Source organism: Pectinophora gossypiella, chromosome 7 (genome assembly GCF_024362695.1).
Source record: "Pectinophora gossypiella chromosome 7, ilPecGoss1.1, whole genome shotgun sequence".
In the NCBI taxonomy this organism is placed as follows: domain Eukaryota; kingdom Metazoa; phylum Arthropoda; class Insecta; order Lepidoptera; family Gelechiidae; genus Pectinophora; species Pectinophora gossypiella.
In genome coordinates, this window is record NC_065410.1 from 456,364 (window position 1) to 481,617 (window position 25,254).

Below are 25,254 nucleotides of genomic sequence, written 5' to 3' on the forward strand. Positions count from 1 at the left end.
ATAATAGTTTATAGTTCGACAGTCGAAGAATTTTTAATTGGTAATAATATGTAGAGGTACTTACATCGGGATAAGAAAAGGCTTTTTCCTATTTTCTTACTTCTTCTATCGTGTGGGTTGTGAGGTGGAGTACTAACCTCAACAACTCTGGTGTCAGGGTTACTATTTTCCTTTTAAACTGACTTCAAAAAAGGAGGAGTTTCTCAATTCGGCTGGATTATTAGTTAAGTTTGTATTCTGGAGTCCATTATAGAAATAAAACATTTATCTTTGCTTTTTTCGATTAGATTTTGGCGGGCGTCATTCGCAGGTAGCGGAACAAAGCAATGAAAACCTAGTAAAAATAATGAGTAAGTACCTATCTACATTTATCCTATTTCAAACCAAACGTTAAAAAGAAAACGGAAAATACCGGACTTGTCTTTAATAAACTCTGGTCTTTATTTTAAAAATAAACTGGAGAGTTAACGTTCCTTTTTCGAAATTACTGCCATCGACAAATCCGCTGGGAAATTGAATCGAAGTACCAACCACTATGTAATATAGAAAATCGATGTGATTAACGTCGGATTTGCAGTATTGTTCGACGTACGAAAGGATTCCCTGTCGGTAGTGGACACCGGCAATTTATTGTAACTACAAACTGAGCCTACTTCTAGTTTTGAAACGAAACTAAAGCGTATTGCATCGTATAGGCCAATGATGTCTCTTTTAAATTAAGATGGGTTTGCTCTTGACTTCGTTTTTCCACGAGGAAAAGAGATCGACGGTGGAACGAGCTTACCCAGAAGATGCCTATTCACCCGTGATTTAAAGGACCCCAGGTTATAAGATACAGGAAACACCGACGCCGGCAGCCCATTCCATTCCTTGGCTGTGCGCATTATGAAAGATGAAGCGAAGCGCTTGGTGTCTATGAGGATAATGGTGATGATGATGTTTCGTCCTCGGCAAACATTTATCTAATATATAATTTCTTCTCTAAAGTGGAACATATGACGACATAACGTAAGCTCACGATTACATTCCCAATTGGGCTAGTTAAAGGTTATATCCATAGCAAATTGTTTGAGGCTTACGCGGTATGTACTCAGTTTTAATACTAAGTTTATTTTGCGATGGATAATTAAAACACATAATACCGGGTTCTACTCATATTCCTGATTTTAACGCGATAAGAACCCGGTATTATGTATTCCAATCATCCATCAAAATAAGCTGAGTATCCAAACTACGTACAACCCTTGCCTTGGGATACGGGTGAAGACCTCAACGGTTGCAGAGGCGATGATGGGAGCCATCGGTACGGCAATGCAGGAGGGAAGGGGCAAGTCACAGGGACTGTAACCTGGAACCTGACAGAGGGCAGCAGTAACTGTCAGTACTATTCAGAGGCGGAGGACAGGAGTCCTAGTATGGCTTTGTGATAGACTACTCTGGGCGCCATCCCACTTGCGTCAGATAGAGTATTGCGGGGCGGAAGGCAAGAGGGAAACCACTGCCCTATTTTTCCCTAAAAAAGTAGCATGGAGAGTTAGGAGAATGCTACACCGACAAGAGCGTGACTCTTAAATTGATGATAACCCACGCTCTGGTTTTTTCTAAACTTAACTTATAGTTTGGAGCAATTTGGACGAGGTGTATGTCAATGAAAGGCAGTAACTAACCTGTGACGCCACTTACCAACTTTATAAGGCGGGTAGATATCAAGCACAGTTCCGAACTAAATTGGGGACTATTGACAAACTTGGCTAAAATTGAATTTGTGTGTCTCGTTTAGAGTAGCTTCCATCTACATGTTTAGTGTTTAGTTAAGTTTAGGACATGCATGACCGCCGCACCAATCGGCACCAAACTTGGTACCAAATTGGTACTTGACTTAGTTCAGTCGAGTATTACTCCTTCTAATTAAGTGAACCTCGTAATACTTCGCTGACATACAACTCCCTTGATGTAAGTTAATAGGAAACATACATAAACTCCGTTATGGGGATTTATTTTTTATTTACTTCAGGGACTTTGTCTTAGATGGTACCTAACTCATCATACTTTAAATTGGTTGTGCAACCAACTAGACACCAGGAGGCTTTTTCTTATTTGACTTGGACCATTAACTAGCCAGGTGGGCCACTGGGTAAGTAATCACCGCCGCCTAAGGACATTTGCGCAGTACGCTGGGTATTACATGTGTTGAAGACGACTTTGAAGAACCTTTTCCACACGAGAGAAGAAATATGAATCCGTAAAACAATAAACTAAAACTTCTCTGTGCCGAAACGCGCGCATAATGAGTGCCATTGGACAGATTTAATATCGCAGCTGGGTTGTGATATAATAACATACCGTAATATCCCGCTACATGAAGTGTCAACATTTAAACGCGTATAAACCGGCGTGCAACAGACGTAAAGTCCGTCTGTATGATGAATATAAAACGCCAGTAACTGCATTATAACGAGAGCTGCACATTTTATGGCCGCGTTCAACTTTTACGACGTTTTCCACACTTTGGGAAACCCACCGAGATATGCCGTTAAACGTTCGCGAACTCTGTAGGCACTAAATTCCAAATTTCTAACAATGCCTTTGGGAATCCAGAAATACTGTTCCGAGAGATTTATTTCTGGCTAATTTCGTTGTTTCTGTGAAGTGGATTGGTTTTCATTCGCTCTCATTGTTGGGAACATTTAACAAATTGTATTTTTTACTGTTTTATTTATAAAATGGCAATACTTTTTCTATCTTTTTCTACGATCGCTCGACTGCAACGTTAATATGCATCGGTAATTTAAAATACATATAACGTGGTAAAAACTCAAAGTCGACGTATTTTTTACTATCATCATCTACACACCAGCCAGTTCATTGGTTTTAATTGTAATGTATAAACCAATTATTAGCTTATACCTGCTAAAGATAGATAAGTAGGTGTTGTATGTATTTAGAAATTATTTAAATTCGAGGTACTATTCGGTACGAGTGCACCGAACTTGTATTTATTATTCGAACGCATAGTCATTATTCTAGGTCTTAGCAGAGAGAAAAAAATTGCCATAGTAAAATATTAGTAAAAAATAAGGAATTTATTTATTACTTACTACTACTTATTACTTACGATTACTTGTGGCTCTGCCCACCCCATTAGGGATTACGGGCGTGAGTTTATGTATGTATGTATGTAATAAGGAATTTATTCTAATTTTCATAAATATAAGCACAATAATGGTTTAATAAAATATATCATTAAATCCACCACAGGCTTCGTAAAAAAATAAATTTGTTAGGTTACCAACAAGTACTAGAGGGTTTGTCGAGGAAGGACCAAATCGTTTCTGTTCACAACCCACTCCGCAAATATTATAACTTACAGTACGACACTCCTTCAAACAACTCACAAACTTCTAACAATGGGTACTTGTTCGCTACAAAAACGGTTCTTTGATACGGGCAATAAATCCGGTTATTTCCACTAAAATGTCCCGACATATCGTGCGCTCTCACGCACATTTCACGTCTCTTAGCCACTTTAGCGTGTCACGTCAATCCACAGTTTAGTGGCCAAAAAACGGGGTTCGGCCGCGATACTTTATCAAAGTCACCGTGAGATTTCACACCCGCGTCGCCCGCGCCGCCCGCGCCGCCCGCGCCGCCCGCGCCGCCCGCGCCGCCGCCGCAGCGCACGAAAAACTACTTCAGGAAGACTTCAGGCTCGATCGCTTTCGCGTCTCCACTGCGCATGTATAAGTGAATATGCGGGTAGATTGGGAGTGTAGGAAGTAGATTTAGGATCGCATTTGAAAGTAGGTAGGTACATGTTCGGTGATTGATATAGTATTATAGTTCGTGTCGATCCTGCCCATAAGACACGAGTAATATTATTAATTCTCCCAGATTCTGTACATGTCATACGTTCCGTGATCGCGACAACAAATACTTGAGGACCCCGATACCGACCCCGCCGACGTGGTCCACGATTTCCCTCATTCGGCGCTTACCGCTATCGACCCTCTAGGGTCGATTAATTCTTTCAAATGTGATCCCCTCATTCGATGCCCTGAGCCGAGGTTCACGCCCAACCGGGCACCCTCAGGCCTGTTGTCTTAAATTTTGTACTTACCGGGTAAGAGCCCTCAGCGCTCCCCATTTGTTGCCAAGTCGTTAATGCCATTTGCGGCAAATCTACAATAAGTCACGTCAAAAAAAATGGGAGTTCCGCGATGGAATCAATAATATGCATGACTGTATTACTCTTAATGGGAAAAACCTAGTAATTACTGCGCACATGTTTCACTCCTCTTACTATCTTGTGGTAACCGAGTCCGATTAATGATAAACATACATAGACACACTCCACGTCTATAATCCCTATCGCGGTAGATAGAGGTACGGTATTGACGGCGATACGGCTCACCACCTATCACGTTGCTCTAACAGAAAGCTCGGTGACGTGCGATACTTAGTTCATCTTGCGATGATATATAATTATTTTTCACTACCTCATTGGGATATCCGAATATAGTCGTGAGCTTTTTACGCAGTAGCTCGTTAGTAGCTATTACAAGAATCGTTTTCAGATGAATGAATTCTAAAGAAGTTTCAACGCCGGAATGTCGTTTAGCGATGGACTGATAGAGTGACGTCACGACCCGAGATTTAACAATTTTATTGCTACATAATATAAGTACCTTAATTTATAAGTAGGTATATATGTATAGGATAGTTATAACAGGACAACAGAGAGACAGAGAGAGGTTGGAAGCGTTTGAGATGTGGTGTTGGCGAAGGATGGAGGGTATAAGCTGGAAAGAGTTGAAGAAAAGAGAACCATATTGAAGACTATATAGAACCGGAGAGGAAATATGATTGGCCACCTGATACGACACGATTCATTTATAACAAACATCATAGAAGGAAAAATTGAAGGGAAGAGAGGAAGGGGTAGACCTAGGAGAACATTTATGAAACAAATAAAAAAAGGTCGTGTCGTATCAGGAGGTGAAGGTTTTGGCGAGAAGAAGAGAGGAATGGCGATTACTCCACCGACAAGAGCGCAGCTCTTAAATAAAGAGAGAGAGTTATAACATAATCATAGTTACACCAATTCGCACAAATAATTGTGTCAAGTAGTAGGACACAACACGGACTTTGTATTGTTATCACTGGAATTTATTGTCCTGATAATACTTTTAGTATCTAAATGATTCACTACGGTACCTATTTTTATTTATAATTTTCATATTATCATACGCGTTTTTCCCCAGTAGGTTGCAATTATTAACTACCCAACCGAGCAACGCAAGGGCCGACGCGACGGTCTCTGTGGTCCAGTGGTTGAGCTGATCTGACGATCTGGAGGTTCCGGGTTCGAATCCCGGTGGGGATAAATAACAAATATATAAAATAGATATACATAAATACATATGATCCTAACATGAATTCAAACTCATAAAGTCGAATCAGTGGTTTAGAGCCTCAGCCGGGAATCAAACCAGGGCCACTACGATGTTCGTTCGATGTTCCTGTTCTCTGAACAGGGCTATCATCACCATCATCGCCAGGGCTATCACGGACGGGCAATTGACGATTCTTAGTTTTCAGGAAAACGATGATTCTTACATTGGGAATGTACTGCGTTATGAGGACAGCCATGAGCAATATCATGTACCCACTTTAGAACCCTTTCGCACTATCATCATCATCATCAATTTAAGAGCCACGCTCTTGTCGGTGTAGCATTTTCCGAATACTCTCCATGCTACTTTTTAGGGAAAAATAGGGCAGTGGTTTCCCTCTTGCCTTCCGCCCCGCAGTACTCTGTCTGACGCGAGTGGGATGGCGCCCAGAGTAGTCTATCACAAAGCCATACTAGGACTCCTGTCCTCTGCCTCTGAATAGTACTGACAGTTACTGCTGCCCTCTGTCAGGTTCCAGGTTACAGTCCCTGTGACATGCCCCTTCCGTCCTGCATTGCCGTACCGATGGCTCCCATCTCCGCCTCTGCAGCCGTTGAGGTCTTCACCCGTATCCCTGGGCAAGGGTTCTACGTTATACCCCGTAGGTCTGGGTCCCTATTCGAACTCAGCCACCATCTCACTCCGGCCTACTGAAGTAAGAGGCGCCCACCCCCGCACTATCATATTTGTCATTAAATGAGACTTATGGTTCAATTTGTCAAAAAAAGTTAATGTGACACGGTTTCAAAGTGTATACATATTAGTACTCGTGACCGTACCTACTATATCGAGAATGCGACCTAGATTCTCGATATAGCACGTTTCTTGGAACCAAAACGAGGGTTGGGGAAACACAAAATAAAATGTAATAACATTAATAGCAAATGTGATGAAGTGATGAATCAACCGATTTGATTACTGGTTTTCCCGGGAGGCACAGAGGAAACTCATGTTTTTATCAATAATTCATAAATATATTTGGCGTGTGGAAAATTGTATCATACCACATATTTCTGTGGTTTGAAAGACCTTTTTTAAATTTTGTTGATACTTTCTAAATCGTTTTATAGCGCCTGGTTTTAAATAAAAGCAAGGTTTTGATTTTGACTGGTACGATACAGTGTAGGCGTTTTCAAGCAAGTCATACTAATAGGTTATTTTAGTTTACTGTTGATAAATTATCTAAAAATAGATCGTCCCATAACGATTCGTACCTGGAATGGACAAAAGCTTAAATAGATCGAAATAAACCCAAAAGTTGATTAGGTCGAAAATTTTATGAATGGAGTGGGCGAGTGGGCGTCTGGAAACTTTCGCAAAATGCGGTGCCGCAGACGACCGACAATAATAATAAGTCTTACATCATCAGCTCCCTTATCCCGATTTTCACAGGGTCCTAACCTAACCTGAAGATTTGACAGATCCGGTTTTTTACAGAAGCGACTGCCTGTCTGACATTTCTACCCACGAAGGAAAAACCAGCCCAATACAGGTTAGGTCACATACCTCCGAAAATGCATTTTTCGGGAACATATGATGTCATTAATAAATGGGGGCAACGTAGTACTCTTTGTAATCAGTTAAAAATAAAAATGGGGTTGATTATTAATCTAGACTAATTTAGACAAGATTTTATTTCTAGATTCATCATCAGCTCCCTAGTATTATCCCGATTTTCACAGGGTCCTAACCTAACCTGAAGATTTGAAACGTCCGTTTTTTTACAGAAGCGAATTCCTCTCTGACATTTCTACCCACGAAGGAAAAACCAGCCCAATACAGGTTAGGTCATATAAGTCCGAGAATGCATTTCTCGGGAATGTGGGTTTCCTCACGATGTTTTCTTCACCAGTGAACACGTGATAAAATTTATGATCCAAACATGAATTCGAAAACAAAATCGACAATCACTTAATCGGTTTAGGCCTGTGCCGGATTTGAACCTGCGACCTAAAAGTGCGAGGCAAGCGTTCTACCACGGCTCCAATAATAAGTCTTACAATAATCGACGATATTAGAACGTAGGCTTATTACTTTCCTATCACATTCAAAAGAAATATGACCGACCAGTTTATATACTTTGAGTTAACGAAGAATCGGTCACTAACAAAAAATCGTCATTTGATGTCGAATTAGGAAACAAACATCTTGAATAACAATTTTTAAAATGCCGATAGTTTGTAGGTATATTATTTAGCAAATGAAGTCTCCACTTATAGCTAACTAATAGATACATGCATCGTTGTCAGTCATATCTCTTTGACCGTTTTAAAAACGCTCGTGTATTGGGTCCAAAGCTATTGATATGCAGTCCAGTATTCGGCAGGCGTTTGCGAGCATTTGTCACATGCCGTTTCTGTTTGTCATGTCCTCGGGACATTCCTCAAAAATCTCAACGGAAAAATATCCGGGGAAACTGTGAAAACGGTTGTTTTTCCGGTCGAACGTGGTTTTGAATCAGAAAGAGTTGATGGTACAGTCAGGGAATGAAAAGGTTTGTCACCTTGAAGCAAATTTTGCCTGGCTCTGCAAGAATCACTCATACCAACATACCGGTACAAAAAACAGAGCTGCCAACATTTTGTCATATTTGTCATCTATTAATTAATAAGGTTTTGCTTTATCAACAACAATTTTTGACAATTGACATTAACCAATTTTTTTTTTCATAAATATAATTGGCACGCCAGACCAATATGTAGGTTTTAGTCCAAATTCGCCTTTTCAAATTCGCTGTTGCTGCAAGAAATCTAAACTGTCTAATCGAACAGTTGAGCATAAAATTCTGGGCAACAGGCATTACTGAGACGAATCTTCAAAAGGCTTTGCTCACACCCTCGCAACGAATCAATTTGAAAGCTGACGAACCTTTTCGGGCAGTGACTGTACATACATACATACACAAGCTCACGCCTATTTCCCGTTCGTTTGTTGTAGTTGCTTGTCAAAAGATCAAATTTTTCTTTTAGGGTGGTATTAATAAACTAATCTCAGCTTCGAGACTGCTCTCAAGATCATGTCAATGTGACAGTTCTTATATAAAAACAGGGACTTGAGCGTGGTCTTGAGGGCAATCGCACCTGAGATTAGTTTATTAATACCACCCTTTAACCTCACTAGGGATCGGCTTCCTCTGACACACTTCCTCTCACTGATTTAAAGAGTCAATGTGGTTTTTTATGTAGTTCAGAACGGACCGATCCCTGTTGGTAACAAATAACCAACTTTGTTTTAAAATGCAGTTTCATTTAAAAGCCAAAAAGTGTCGTGACAGCGTCTATATGTTACGACCCGTCTTGGCACCGCTTCTTCACGACTGGAGGAGCTTTGGAGCGTAAATGAAAAAGCGGGTTAAAAAAATAGAAAAAGCACGAATGATATATGAACATGGGTACATTGTAGCCATTTTTTCCCGTCACCCGTCACCGGCGGGTGACGTGCCCAATCGTCCGTTATGATCCTTCTTATTTTACAGACTTGCCGGTTTGTCAGGTTGCCGGGATGTCGGGCCATTGGACGTGTTTTATCGGGTCCCCCTCTATGTGATCGACGGCAGTTTATGATGGAATGTAATATACGTACATTCCTAGTAAAATATTTGGAAGGTTTGAGCGTTGCGGATTTCTTATTTTGGTAAAAATCTTATATTCTGCCTCCGGATTTTCGGAAAACCAAGTATACAAAATTCATGAAAATTTTCGTTCTTTTTTTAATTATTTTCCTATCCATACTTTTGCGACGGAAAAATCCACTTGATATCAACTCAGAATCATGGTCTGAATCATCCCTCAAAGTTTTCGTTACGATGTCACTAACACCCTGTATACTTGAGTAACGGGGAATCTTTGCACGGTTCAAAACCAGGTAGTTATTTTGTGAGGAATCTTTTAGATTTTGAGATAATAACTTTTATTTTCAAAGGTATATTATACCTAAAATTTCACACTTTGACATTGTTAACGTTGTTTTTACCAGGATAGGCAAAAGTGCTGAACTATTCAGCCTGAGCCAGCGGGGTGATCAGCATACTAACCTAACCTAATCCATATAAGTTGAATTTAGGTATTTACTCAAATTTTTGAGATTCAAGTTTTTGTCATGGTATTTTTTTCTCGACACTGCTACATTCGTTATAATTTATACAATATAAGAAATAATATTTTCTAAACATCATCATCATATGATACATCAGCAACCTAAGACCTCCTCTGACAGAGACCTCACTGTCCCAGATATCAGAGTCACAACTTCTATATTATACTAGCTTCTAGTTGCTAGGTACTGTGTTTGACTCTGAGCATTCTATATTGACGTTAATTCAACAGCCATTTGTCTTTTTACCGAGCCTTTACCGAGTTCTCGGTAAGCTATTGAACCGTTGCATCTCAACAGAGCTATGTATATATGCATAGACATCAACGATACAACCTCTAGACTCCTTATAACAGACGAATGGGTTCTGTTAACAAATACGACTAATACATCACATATAAGATGCTGCTCGACAATCGCAACAATCGATACCAATCACCACTGCTTTCGTGACCTGTCGACGTGTTAAAGGTATAAAATAAAAAAATAAGCCATTATAAAAGTAGGGCCTCGCTTTTCCCAACTCCTTGTTCCAGTTGGCAGAATAAAGTCTATGCTAAAAAACGAAACATTAAAGTCTATTTGGTTGTACCGTCGATGCATAGGGTGAATAATATCAAGGACTTGTTGTGGGAGGTCATGTATCATCTGCGGTTACATACAGGCGTCAGATGGCCTACACATTACAGCTTAATACATAATATAATCGCTTATTATTGTTATTTAGGTATACATTCGTTACTTGCTATAAAGTTCGCGTTGTGTAAGTCGCGTCGACCTGAATTTTAGCAAAGTTCTCTGCTCCATATGGAGGGGATATCCCCTCTGTTTGACAGGCTAAATGACTGGGTCAATGATAAATTACTTCTTTTTTGCGAGTCGATGGCGATCGATACTAAATTTTTGCTGACCAATAATAGTTACTAAAAAAATACTAATCTAGAAATCACATGAGCGTTTTGGATACTCTTGTTGATATTTTGCAGAAAACGATTCTTGTGAGAGAGATGTGGTTCGATGGACAAAAAACAATCATTTTTTAATCATAACGTTTGACCAGATGTCGTGATAAGTATTGTATTATATTAACACATAATAACGGGTTCTTACCGCGTTTAAAGTAGGGATGTGAGACTCCCGATATTTCGACACTTGCAAGTGCCATGATCAAGGGATAACTGATACAATGTGTTGTATTTAGATTTACTTCGGATGCGAATATGTACATATACTGTGTGCGCTACAAGTGTGCTTAAAGAATAGTTCGCAGCTGTATTCAAAGACGGCAGTGCAATATTTTACTTTCGACACGCCGTACAAAATGTTCACGAATTCCCGCGTCCCGCATAGTACCGACGGCAATGGAAATATTTGTAGCAAGACTTCGGTCGATCGTGGTATCGTTGATCCCGCGGTAGGGTATTCGACACACCAACGGCAAGTAAGGCGGTGAACGGTGAACAGTAATATATTTTTATATTAGGTACATGTAGGAAAGTGAGAACGCTATGGAAGGATAATGAATGGGAATTTGATTGTTTATGGTATGAAAGGAGGATGGTTAATGAATGGGACGTAAGGCAGTTTTAAAAAGTAAGAAAGGGGAGTCTTTGGTGCGATGTCGGTCGGGTGAGTGGATTTTGGTTTTAATATAAGGTGTGTGTAAAATAAAAGGAGTAATATCCTGTGTTATTTCTATTTCCCACATACATATTGACTGCCGTCAAGATTAGGTAAATATGCGACGGAATTTCCGACCTACAAAAAGTAGGTAGGTACAATCTTCTATCGTGTGGGTTGTGAGGTGGATTACCAACCTCATCAACACTGGTGTCAGGGTTATTATTGAGCCGCCAAAGGCCCCTGACATGACTCATGTAACTACTACTTACTTAAATCAGTAAGTAGTAACCGGGATCAACGGTTTAACGTGCCTTCAGAAGCACGGATAATCTTACTTTCGGACAATCAGGTAATCAGCCTGTAATGTCCTAACCAAACTAGAGACGCGAGCGTATATTATTTAAAAAAATGCTCCTAAAGTACGTAGTAGTAACATAGTAACCTATGGATGTTCTTGTGATTTCTTCCCTTCAGACATTATATAAGATTAGTTCAGCCAGGAAATAAGCTTACTTTCTGGATCAAAGATAAATTATGATATACTTACTGATTACTAAATGAAATCATTAAAAGGTACCTGATTTGACTCGTTGAAAATTATAATAATATAAATTGGTTATTTTCAACTAGTCAAATCAGCATACTTTAGTAAGTAAAAAAGTAAAAGTTATTTTTTTCAAATAAAGTAAAATTAACACAAGTTAATAGTGGGCCCTGCACTAGGGTTTCCACATTTTTTTTTTGACGTGACTTATTGTAGATTTGCCGCAGATGGCATTAACTACTTGGCCGGACAAATGGGGAGCGCTGAAGGCTCTCACCCGGTAAGGTTTCCCCTGTATCGCAGTAGCCCTATGATAAAACATTTTTTTTGCATAAAGATTAAGAATATAAAGTTAACTATTTATTCCTTCATATAGAAGGCGGTCTTTGGGTTCGCAAGTTGAGGAATGTCCTGTTTCCGGTTGTCGAGGCTCAGTCTGACAACATCCGGCAATGGACTGTCATCGGCACTGTCTCAGCTTTGTTGGGACTTCACTGTCTTAGCAGAAATAATAATATACGTAGAGTCCGCGGGGAGGTCCGTGTTGCTCTATGTATACAGTACAAATAATATACGTTATCATTCTTTTGTCATGTAACTCTATATGTATAGTTCCATGTACAAGGTAATAGGCAATATGACAATCTAGTTAAATGAGATACTTTTTACAAAACGTAAAACGATACATTTCTATAGAATTTGTCGTACTCTTTGTAATCAGTTAGCATTTTATAATTTAAGTTGCATACGATTAAGGCCCCTGAAGGGTACATCTGCGTTAAGGTACTCCTTCACCGGGAGCATTCGTCTGTAATGTAATATAATAACTATGTTTCGATTTTGAGCATTACGTTGCAATACTACTTAGCTGCTTATTAGAGGTTCTCCTGCCTCACCGATGTAATGCTCGGATCTGTAACATTACATTGCAGGCGAATATTCGCGTTGAGGGAATACCTTTACCAACTTCTATGAACAACATGAACGTACATCTAGAGCAATTAGTCATATCATAGTTATTTTGTGTGTATTTTCATTACATAACTGTATATCTACACTGGCCTACAAAATTAAGTACTACACTTTTAAATATATTTTTCGAAACTGTAGAAGTTAGAGATTTGAAATAAAAAATATTAGTAGTTTTGTAGATAAATATTAGTTTTCTTTGCAACTTATACAAATTTAAACACTTTCGAGTCCTTTTTATTTCGAAAGTTTATCTTGTGTGCTTACTTCAAAAGTTATTATAATTTTATGAGATACTTACCTATTCATATTATTACGTACTTACACAGGTAATTTTATTTATTTTATTTTGTTTATTAGTTTTTTCGGGAGCTTACAACCTAATTTACAAATTGTTTTGACTTATAATGCTTAAATGCCAATCAACTAGCTACTACAAATGAAATATATACTATAGATAATATGTATTCGTACAAAGTACTGAGGGTTATGAAATATTCCATGATTAGATTCCAATACCTCCTGCAGTGAGCTTTGAAGAGGATGTAAGATGTCCAAAGTTGCGCGTCACAGATCACTATCTGACCAGATTTGTGGCCAAGAAATATTCTTTACCAATTTAAACAATATTACCTAGTAAAAACTGTCAAATTCATAAATGGGTGAATATCAAAATGTGCCAAGTTTGGTGGCGAAATCTCATATATTTTTTTCGTGAAAAATTGGGGTAATTGGGAATTGAAAAATTCCTTTTGTATGTCGGAACCGAGGATCCTTTTGGATCTTTTTCATGTCGGAACCCAATTTTTCACGAAAAAATAATATGAAATTTCGCCACCAAACTTGAAATTTTGAGATTCACCCAAATAATCACACAAGACAACCCATACGAGAGAATAATAATGTGACTTTTTCAACTCTTTCACAAATCAACAGAGGTTGATAAGCTTGGTAATCCACCTCATAAACCACACGTCAAGAAGAACAGAAACAGTCCAAAGTCGAACAGAAACCTCGGTAAAATGTGTAGTGTAGTTCATCTTGTGATGGGTGTACGTCTGACTACCCCAATTGGGATATAGTCGTTAGCTTATGTTATGCTTTATAAACGCATGCTGTGTTTACTTATTAACATATTCGTAATTAGTCTGTACTTTAGCTTACAAGTTTGGGAACGTAAATATTACAAGTTTTTTATGTAAGTTCTCAAGCCGCAGTGAGCAGCGTGGTGGAGTATGCTCCATACCACCTCCGGTTGATTGAGGGGAGACCTGTTTTCAGAAGTGGGACGTACATACCTAGGCTGTTTATGTATGTCTGTCTGTCAGTTACGCTTTCACACCAAAACGACTACACCGATTTTGATGAAATTTGGTACAGAGATAGATTAGACATTGAGAAAGAACTTAGGATATTTTTTTATTTTATTTAAAGGTGAAATGAAAAGCCGTGCGCGTAACCGAATTCCACTTGGACGGAGTCGCGGGCGGAAAGCAAAATTCAAAAATATTTATTTTTCAAAATTGGCTTACAAAGTTAGCGCTTTTTGAACGTCAAAAAAAATTAAATTACATATTATGTAACTAATTGTAAAACTACTACCACATCGGAATCTGTAACGCTGAGGGAAAGACGTGGCCAGAAAACCTCCCAGCACAGGGCCCTAGTCCTACTGTTTCATGTTTTCCTTTCTATTCTTTTTTTTTAATCCAGTTTGTACTACATAATTTATAGACTTAAATACAATGTTATTCCAATTACAGTAGGTGGAAGGAAAGTGAAAAATAAAGAGTTTATGTGACTTTATCACAGAAACAGTGTTTTATGAGCTCCCTGGCAGAAGCAGGCCTGTCCACATACTAAGCTTGTGAATAAATAAATCTAGCGTAATCCGGGACAGTTCCCATCTGATTTCGAAGCCCCACCAACATTCCGAGTTGCTCAGAAAGTTCCCAGATCGCACTGCGAGTCTAACTTCCCCGGATTAAACGGGAATGGCTCCAGTTCATAATATCCAACATTAGACTCGTCCTCCTTTCTGTTAGTTTAACTTTTGTTATAACTACTTACCTGGCTGTAAATCTTTCTAGAACACGATGTCTGTATCTTTACGTTTCTTTCTTCTTTCATTCCTCAACCCAGCCATGGTCAAAAACATTTTATAGTTATTTGCTTTGTTTTGTTTTATTACTCTATTTATATCGTCACTGAAAAGGCAAAAATACGTCAAAATGTCATTTCAAGAAAAAGCCGTTTAAAGTAGCTATTTCATTTTTTTATCATAACTTTTTACCAATTTTTTCAATTAAGATGACGTCAACGTAAGATTACACGGTTTTTCAATTTCTATATCTAGCAAAACGTATTATAAAATGGACTGTTATATTATTTTTGGCGCTTATGTAATTTTGCCTATCCAGTGACGATGTATTTTTAATCTTAAATGTCTAATTTGACAAATTCGGACGTGTCCTTACAATGAGGGGCAAGCATTTTTCCGACTAGGCCACTAGGGCTCTGATTTTAGACACTCAAAGAGAGAAAATTCTACAGTTGTCTGGGTTTAAAAAATAAAAATCTAATCAAATAACACAGCATAATAACGTAGAAAAATAAAACTGTCGATATAAAAGTGATCTTTCGTTCCCCTCCCAGCCACAACCACAAAAGCCAAACTGTAGAATTGAAGGACCCTCGAACTGGTAACTGAAAAACCGCACAACACGTTCTGCAACTTCGGTAACAGGGCTTGGGTTGGGTTGCACTAGTGATGTTTCACGTGTCGATTTATATGGGAAGTTACGATTTTCAAGTCACGTAAAAAAAAAATCGAGCTTAAAGCTCGCCCCACAAAATGACGGGAGAACAAAACTACCTTCCGATTTTCACAATTTTTCACTCGCCTGCATCAATGTCTTACACTTTTCTCCACTATCCTGCAGAGGAGCAATTTAGTGTAATAGACATACGCCTACTCTCGGCTGTCCAATTTATGTACGAGGGAAAATGTACTAAGTATTTTGTTTTAGAGAGTCTATCCGTCCATTTTTAACTCACGCCCGCGTCGCACAGTCTCGCTTCCTAACACGCGTAACACTAGACATGGCCCACGTGTCTATACGTAGTTCATGATTTATAGAAGGGCCTTTCTTTCACTAATGTACATACATACAACAAGGAAGGAAGGACGTGGAAATGTGTAGAAATCGAAAATATATTACAGAATTAAGGAAACTATTGAGAACTTTCTGATTGTGTTGGAAATACCTAAAAAAACTGTCATTGATTGAACGGGAAATACGTCTCTTTCTAAATAGGGTTTGACCACAATCTGAATTTACTAGTGATTTGAAGTAGGTACCTCATCATGATCTCCCTAGCATTATCCCGTTTTATTACAGGGTCCGTTTACCTAATTTGAAGATTTGACAGGTCTAGTTTTTTACAGAAGCGACTGCCTGTATGACCTTCCAACCCGCGAAGGGAAAACCAGCCAAATACATGTTTAGTCACATACCTCTGAAAATGCATTTCTCGGGAATATGGGATGTTATCCTTCACCGCTGAGCTTGTGATAATCATTTATGATCCAAACATGAATTCGAAAACAAATTCGACAATCATTGGTTTAGGCCTTTGCTGGATTCGAACCTGCGACCACAAAGGGAGAGGGAAGCGTTCTACCAACTGGGCTACCACGGCTCTCACGGAAGTAGGTACCTACTATATGATTTTTTAAACATATGGAGAGAAATAAGGTCCAATCTAGCTATTGCGTCTTTATGAATAGATTCCAAAACTAATGAAATGTGATATTGTCCTTTTAGGTTATTTATTTGTTTGGCTACTTTTGGATAATCCGTGATCGGGCCTATCCCTTTTCACACGTCACTACTCACGGGCCAATCCTTGCCGGGATTCCCGTCAAGAGGCAATTTCACTTTATTGTCTCAATGACGGATAGAGCTATCATGGACAGTCGCGTAACGATTCAATAGCACTTTAGTTCGTCGAAGTACCCTTTGATATAGTGTCCATATCCGAATGGCATGAATCTGTGAATGGAGTGTTTAATATTTTGTTTACAGTAAGGTGCAAGCCACGATACAATTACCAAATAAGTATATCATAGATATAAACGTAATTAGCTTACAAAACTATCTTAGTTCGTTAGTCAAACAAGAAGGAAGTATAAGATCAATTCAAAGATAAGTACACAAATAATTAAATAGAATAATTTCTTTAGACGAATACATAGACAAAAGAAACTTCGTACAAGTCCTGAGTTAATTAAACAGAGTTACCTCAAAACCCACTTTTAGGAAAAAAATTAGAGAACATCTTCTTAATATTCAAAAAAATATGAGTTGACTGAACTCTGCACATATACATACACCTACCAATTACATACCAATATAGTAATCTATTCTATTTGCTTATATATTTTTATTTATACTATTAATTATGATTTAACCCCTTGGCATACTACTGATTTTCATATTATACTTTTTCGTTTATATTTTTCGTTTTAAACAATTCACGGCACGGTTTTTTGTTGGCACGTTCAATTCATTTATTACCAATTGATAAGCGTCAATTGGGTACAGGCAAAATATCAGTGTTGGTGAGAGTGCGTACCATACTCTTAGCAACAATATGCTGAGTCAGTCAACTTTCCCTGGGAAGTGTTAGCTACTAGTCACAAATTGTTAATCTTAATTTATGTAAATGCTTTTGTAACCTTCACTGTTTTGGGAATAAAGTTATTCTATTCTATTTAATTTGCCTAACAGCTGAAACGGCGCGGCTGAAAACGTAAATTGGCGCTATAGTCTCTTTGGCTATACAATTGGCCTGAGTAGAGGAAGTAAATATTTGCTTGTTTGGAAGTCTCGCAGTAAGCCGTTGCTCCGAAACGATTCAAAATTGGAAGCATGGCGTACCAGGTAGCCTAACGAACATTCAGTGCTACAGTAGCTAATGCTTCATGCACATAGTGCCGGGTTTGTATGAAGCCGCAAACAAGATCCTGCGCTCCGTTTTTGTTTGTCCCGTTTTCCCGGATCCGTGTGTAATAAGTTCTGTGTTCTATTGTGTACAAATAAATAAATAAATAAAAATAAATAAGCTTTAGAGATTATAACGGCGAACCATGTTGAACCAAACTTTTTTGGTCACCAATTAATTATGTTAGTAAAGTTAGCACTTAGTCGTTACATGAGTCATGACTGGGACCTCTGGCGGCTCAATAATAACACGATCAGCGACCTCAGAATGGAAAAAAAGAAGCGCCTTTTTGACGCCATAATATTTGCTGGGCACCTTCCGAGATAGACTGATAGATAATTATTAGATCGTAGCAAACGATCCTCAAGCGATTCAACTTCAGAGATCATTAATCGCGATATTGCGCGTCTCTTTAAAGTTGAACGTAAAAAAGTTTGATGAGTTGGTTTTATCTCGGAAGCCGAGGGCAGCCGGGTCCATTTAGCAGAGTGGCCGCATTTACGCGCCGCTCACGTCGGGGGTGCGAGTCGTGGTATAAGAGGCAGCGACTAGCGGAGCGGGGAGGGGTTTCCAGTAACTTATGCGTTCTTAGGATAGGTCAGTTCTGCGTCGTTGTCGGAATATAGATTTGCGTAAACTTTCGTAATTTACGAAACGAGTTACGAGACACACCTCCTGTAGCTGCTAAGAGAGTGTCCAATTCGAAAAGCTTGGTTCTCGGAAAATAGATCGCACCATTTTGTTGCTGATATTGCCTGAATCCAGCAACACCATCTGTCTGAACAACCTTCTACTAATTTGTGACTAGCTGGCTAGTCTAGACTCCTTACACGCTCCAGATAGCTCTGTTCCGGGTTGTCTTTGTGCTCAGGTTTTTCATTTGGATATCTTTCTGCAAGCTGGACTACCAGGTAGAAGGCAGCCGACCGCTTCCACATAGTCGATCGGATATACTTAAAGCCTTTTTCAAGGAGTAGTCGTCTTCGCGTCTTAGGATACGGCCGTACCAGCGTAACCATAAGCGTAATCAATCTGAACAACCACCTTGGCTTTATCTGAAAGGTACCCTGGTCGCGACCGCTTCTCGCAGCCACCAGCGTCTGCGCCCGCCCCGCATACAAATTCATTTGCAGCGATGTTTGTTGCTAACTTTGTTCTCCTGATACCTATAAATTGCGGCTCGCGGCTCACTTCACACTAATTCGATCCGACGGAACATCGCCGGCGCTCACGTCCGCGCGTACCATCGATATGGCGGTTTATGCTACGTGATCTTCGGTACTGTTACAGCAGTATTAATAAGGAATATGTTACGAGATAACTTACTGTGTTTTGCTGGAAATGTAGGCCTGGGAAATGCAGGTAAAACCTTTAGTCGTATATTAGAATAATAAATAAACAAATAACTAAATTAAATATTATGAAGTAATAACGCCTATTTCTCATTGAGGTCCGCAGAGACCACGGAATTCCACTTGTCACGACCCTGACATACCTATAACATTTTTTGGACATCATCACTTTCGTTTCTTCAATTGTCATCAAAACCTTCTTACGGTTTTAGTATGATCTTGACTTGGCATTTTTTAAAACCTGAAAAAATACAATACAAGTACCTACATGACACAGGAACAATTCGGTAGACGATATGGTTGTCCACCTCTCACCACATTGGTCATACAGAAAGCTCAGGTGGATCGAGGGTACATCTTTAACTAGCCCAGTTGGGAATACAGGGTGTTAGTGACATCGTAACGAATACTAAGGGGGACGATTCAGACGATTCTGAGTTAATATCAAGTGGAATTTTCCGTCGCAAAATTCATTATTTTTTTTAATTGTTTCAATTCTATACTTTTGCGATGGAGAATTCCACTTTATATCAACTCTGAATCATGGTCTGAATCATCCCTCAGTTTTTGTTACGATATTACTGAATATGTTGTTTACTTTTAGGTAAGTATACCTATAATTTAACACCTCACCAAGCTTTCTGTTAGACCTATACACACTTTTTTCGCGCAAGAACAATCGAAAATCATTATCATGGTAAATTAAGAGTACTTACTAAATATGGGACAATAAAGTACAGGAATTTGAGTATAATAGTTGAAGCTGGATTGATTGCAGTTCGATCGATGCGCATTGATGAGGCAGTGATTTAATATCGCCACTTCGCGCGGGAACCGTCTCGCAACACACTGATGCTGCTTTTGAATGGACACAGTTAACGGAACCAGTAGGAACACTCTGACTTACTGTACCATGGTCGTACTTCATCTAGTGTGCGTATGTATATACTGATAAAGTAAGTAAGTAAAATGTTTATTTTTCATAGGAATACAAAAAATATTGGTACAATAAAAACCCCACAAAACCAATTCCTCGGTTTATCTGTGGGTATGCAGATATGATGTTTTAAAATACTTACAGTTAATTTATAAGCTAAGAGATCTTTTGTATAAGATGTTTAAATAAAGATTTACTGAATTTATTTATATCGCACTCGTGACGTCTGTCGATCGGCAGCATATTGTACAGATACGGTACTCGTTTACAGAATGTTCTGTCACCGAAGTAGTTGGCAACTGGTGGTACAACATACCTACCTAAATAAATAAAATACCTACCCGTCGACATTGTCTGCGTACACTGGCCCTGCTTAAAAAGCGAATTGCACATTTTTGTGAATTGTTGGATAAATGGGGATGTCTGAGGGCTCTCAGCTCTCAAGAACACGTTGATAAGCGTAAATCTCATCTCAAAGCATGGAATAAAGCGCTTATCACACGACGCTGCTGTCGCGGCCGCGGTTGGCGGATAAGCGATATGCAAGGTGGTGTTGTATTGTATCTAAACCGACACACACGTGTACCGCCTCACACAGCGGGTGACCGCGCGGTTAGCCGTAAAATAGTAAACAATTATCTTAAATAATAATTTTATCAGAGAACGCGGGTATCGAATATCAAATTATTTTTCCCTATGGAGTGATGAACGTGTCTGACGTGAAGAAGCCTTACAAGAGTGTGTATTCGTCCTCTAAAACGGAATGTACCCACTGCATTCTACGCGACTGTGACCCGTTCGCCATACTCCGCTTCGCTTCGCGTCGCTCCGATACGTTCGCTAATGAAATACTCCGCCCACTATGCATGCATGATGAGTTCACACCCCGACGCCGGGAAACTGCGGACTCGAATTGAAAATATCAAAATATACGTACTTACGATGAATAAAGCGTGGAAAGTCACCATACGGTTCATCATAGCCACGTCTGGATTTCGTATTGAAAGTGATTCCGTTATCCCATTATGGTTTACGGGCGTGTATGTTTATGTACATAAAAAATTGGGGAAGTTTAGAGTCTTATATTAGAGTGACAGTTTAAACAAATTATTTAAAAAGATAGGTGGTGTAGATAAGTGTATAAATAGAAAGTTATCGATATTCAGTTTTCGTTAACCTTAATAGAATTAAAGTGTATGGGACTAATATTAGAATAGAATAGAATAGAAAGAGTTTATTATAAAAGGGAGCCACACAAAAAAAAGACAACATCATACCACCACTAAACAATTACAAAAAAAAGCAAGACGGATGTTTCTCGTCTTCGTCGTGTTTGTCGGTGGTGGACGTCCTGAGATAAAAGGGCCTCACTCAGGGATTCTAACCCGAGGCCTCCGGATTGCGAGCTCAGTGCCCACTGGACCACCAAATTTTCACAAAACAATAACATAAAGGCGTTTGTCGAAATGATCATAATGTGGTGGTGGACGGCCTGAAATGAAAGGGCCTCACACAGCACAAGTCGCGGCGTGAACCACGACGCTGATATTATGTGGACCCTGTTGGGTGACGCACGAACATCGTGTTCCATAAGCATATTATGGCTGCCGTAGCCATAATTCTTCTTTTTTTACTTAGGCACTACTGCTTGGCACTGCTAGTAGTGCCATGAGAGATTTTCTCTCCCGTGACACTACGTGCATTGATTGGTAGTGTAATAGGAAAACTAGCATCTTCCATAGCACTACTCAGATGTTAGTCGTGTTAAAAGAAATTTTGATATCCCATGACTCTACCTATATGCATATCTAATCTTTTGCATAAGAAATACTTAGTGATTTGTTAATGTAACCGAGTCTAAAGTTTGTTAGTTGCACATTATATTATGTAACTTAATCTATCGACTTGTTATTTCATTTCAAGAGGAATTCGTATGTCAATAACATACCGGGAAACAACCAGTATCCACCGGTGACTGCTGTAAGCATTCCCAAGGGTGAACTCGCTTCTGTACTTCCGTAGTAGCCGGTAATGGTCAGCGCTGTGAGAATACACCCAGGTTTGATTAGTGGGCAAATTACAGCCATTCCCAACTTATCTCAGTTGAGCTAATTCTCACGTAACTTTACTTGGAGTTAGTCCAGCTGGTTATTGAGTAATTTAACTCGGGTGGTGTGGTATTGTGAGAGCCGTGGTAGCCTAGTTCGTATATCCTAGAACGCATGCCTCTCACTTTAAGGTTGCAGGTTCGAATCCAGCACAGGCCTAAACCAAAACTATAGGCCTGTCGAATTTGTTTTCGAATTCATGTTTGGGTCATAAATAATTATCACATGCTCAGCGGTAAAGGAAAACATCGTGAGGAAACCCACATTCCCGAGACCTTTTGGTGGTATGTGACCTAACCTGTATTGGGTTGGTTTCCCTTCGCGGGTTGGAAGGTTAGACAGGCAATGGGTTCTGTAAAAAACCGGACCTGTCAAATCTTCAGGTTAGGTAAGCGGACCCTGAGAAGAGGGAATAATGCTAGGGAGATGATGAACTTGGGTAGTGTTGTAACTTCTATTGCTGCATTGAGAGAACATAGAATGCGGTCAGCTGCTTATCCTCTGAGGAATTGAACGAAGCGCTTCTTCTTCTTCAAGTGCCATCTCCATTCTGGAGCTCGGCGATCGTTTGTCCATATGTCGTTCTGACTTTAATGCGAATTAGTTGATCTATGCTGTCCACCTTAAACCAGTCTCTTACCCTTCTCATCATAATTAAAACACATAATAACGGGTTCTTACCACGTTTAAAGCAGGGCTATGAGACTTCCGATATTTCGACACTGTTGCAAGTGCCATGATCACGGGATGAGCTTGGAGTGGAGTAGGTAGATCCATAATTTTCTACGGGCAAACATATCTGTCTATCCTCTTTCTTTGCCGCTTGTTTATGTATTTGATGTCGGAATGTTCGGAACCATCTGAACTCGCACCAAACTCACTACGACAAACCGCACTCACTGTGTCCTCACGTGAGAACAGAATAATTCACAGAAAAATGTGACAAAATGTCACACTTTTTATTTTATTTTTCTTTATTAAAATTCATAAATAAGTTAAAAAGAAAAAAGAAGAGAAGTGTAGATCACCATTAGGATCTGGGTATTATTGAAATCACTTATATTGCGGATAATAAAACCCAACCTTAGATAACAGTTAGCCGCAAGAGTTAGTATGTGTTCGTGGAAGTTAGTGATTATTTAGAAGATATGAATGCATGGGATTAACTGTCTGAGAACTGACATTAGGCAGCTAAATTACTCAATTGTATAACAATATTTTATGTTTACTTTCTTTTTTTTTAAGAACTTCTAGGGCCCTGTGCCGAGGTTTTTCTTGCAGCTTCTTTTCCCCGGCTATACAGGTTGTGAGAAGCTGCAGTAGTTTTAGGCGGATGAGACGTTCGTTATGTAAAATTGGCGATTAAAGTCTAACTATGTTACCTACTGAATAAAGATATTTTTGAATTTGAATTTGAAGGTAAGGCGCGTATCCCTGAGATCCTTTACAGACGAAACACGGTTAATGGATTCTGCAGTCAACAATATAAATTGAAATATAACCGTTTATCAAGCTTCCATTATGTTAAACTGGCTAAAAGGATTATATTTCATGTTATTATATAATCTAATCCCCGGGGTGCAACAAAACGAGAAGTTATGATTTATGAGCGACGTAGCCAAATATAAGGCAATTGCACTGTGTTCATGCTGTTTTTTTTACAAACGAATATGTCTCGACACAATTTCCTCAGGGAAAATATAAAAGCGTAGATAAATAGTACCGTATTGCTAAATTTAATTACTTGTATTGATCCGTTATGAACAGATATGCTTGCCAGTTTTGTTTATTTAGAGCATTCAGTAATTCCTGATAATAAACAATATTTTTCAACGAAAAAAGAATTTGACTTTGTGGGTTTGAATTCATGTTATAAAATCAAGACAAAAACAAGACTTCTTCTCCTATCGTGTTGGTCGTGTGGTGGATTATATTATCAATCTCATCAACCCTGGTGTCAGGGTTACTATTGCGCCGCCGAGGGCCCCTGAAATGGCTCATGTAACGACTACATACTTACATCAGTAAGTAGTAACACGGACCGACAGCTTAACGTGCCTTCCGAAGCACGGATCATCTTATTTTCAAACAATCAGGTGATCAGCCTGTAATCCTTACCAAAATAGGGACCACAAAGTAATTTTTGTGATATATCCTCACCGGGATTCGAACCCGGGTCTCCGGATCGCGAGCTCAGTGCTCAACCACTGGACTACCAAATTTTCACAAAACAATAACGAAAAGGCGTTTGTAGAAATGATCATAATGTGATGGTGGACGTCTTGAAATGAAAGGGCCTCACTCAGCACAAGTCGCGGCGTGAACCATGACGCTGATATTATGTGGACCCTGCCGGGTGAAGCACAAACATTGTGTTCCCAGGATATGTGCCCGGTTAATGTCGCCCCCTCCTACATGAGACTAGCTGCAGCTTCCTAGGAGTGGATGTACGGTCACGAGCATTAATATGTATACACTTTGGTACCATGTCACATTAACTTTTTTGACAAATTGAACTGTAAGTCTCACTAAATGTCAAATATGTTAGTGCGACAGAGTCTTAAAGTGGGTACATTATATTGCTCATGACTGTATACTGTACACCTCTGCCTACAGATACAGGCATGATAATGTGTTTTTTTTTTTTCTATTTTTTTTTTATTTCTTAATGTAAGTTTGTAAATGTGGCGTCCAATATGGAAATAAATATTTTCTTTCTTTCTTTCTTTCTGTTATGTACTATTGAACAAAAGAAGAAAAATCTAATTTGCCAGTTGCGTTCGAGTTGGTAGCATACAGCTGTCCCGGTTTGATTTATGTAATGTTCTATATTGCTTTCTCCCTCGCAGTTGGCCGAGAGTCGGACAAGTTGCGAAAGCGAAGTGCGAAGATGATTGGTAAATAAATCTACTTGCAGCGAGTGTTGTTAAACGAATTGAAAGGGAGGTTTATCCGCGGCTATACAGGTTGTGAGAAGCTGCAGTAGTTTTAGGCGGATGAGACGTTCGTTATGTAAAATTGACGATTCAAAGTGTAACTATGTTACCTACTGAATAAAGATATTTTTGAATTTGAATTTGAATTTCGCGTAGGCGATGCGGATGAGGACATTGAAAGGAAGAGAAAGATTGTACGAATTCTGTGCTGAAAGAAATGTACTAAGTCTATG

General features: G+C 39.2%; 1 long non-coding RNA gene across 2 annotated transcripts in view; it reads right to left on the minus strand.

Moving 5' to 3' along the window:
* The window catches only part of LOC126368250 (uncharacterized), a 58,605-nt gene that overhangs the window by 25,127 nt on the left and 8,224 nt on the right, over positions 1 to 25,254 (minus strand). The window contains exon 1 of one of the 2 annotated variants that reach the window (XR_007566573.1): positions 3,369 to 3,475. The exons of the other annotated variant lie outside the window; for it this stretch is intronic. This is a non-coding gene — a long non-coding RNA (uncharacterized LOC126368250). Of the gene's footprint in view, positions 1 to 3,368; positions 3,476 to 25,254 lie in introns of those variants that run through there. 2 annotated transcript variants of the gene reach the window in all.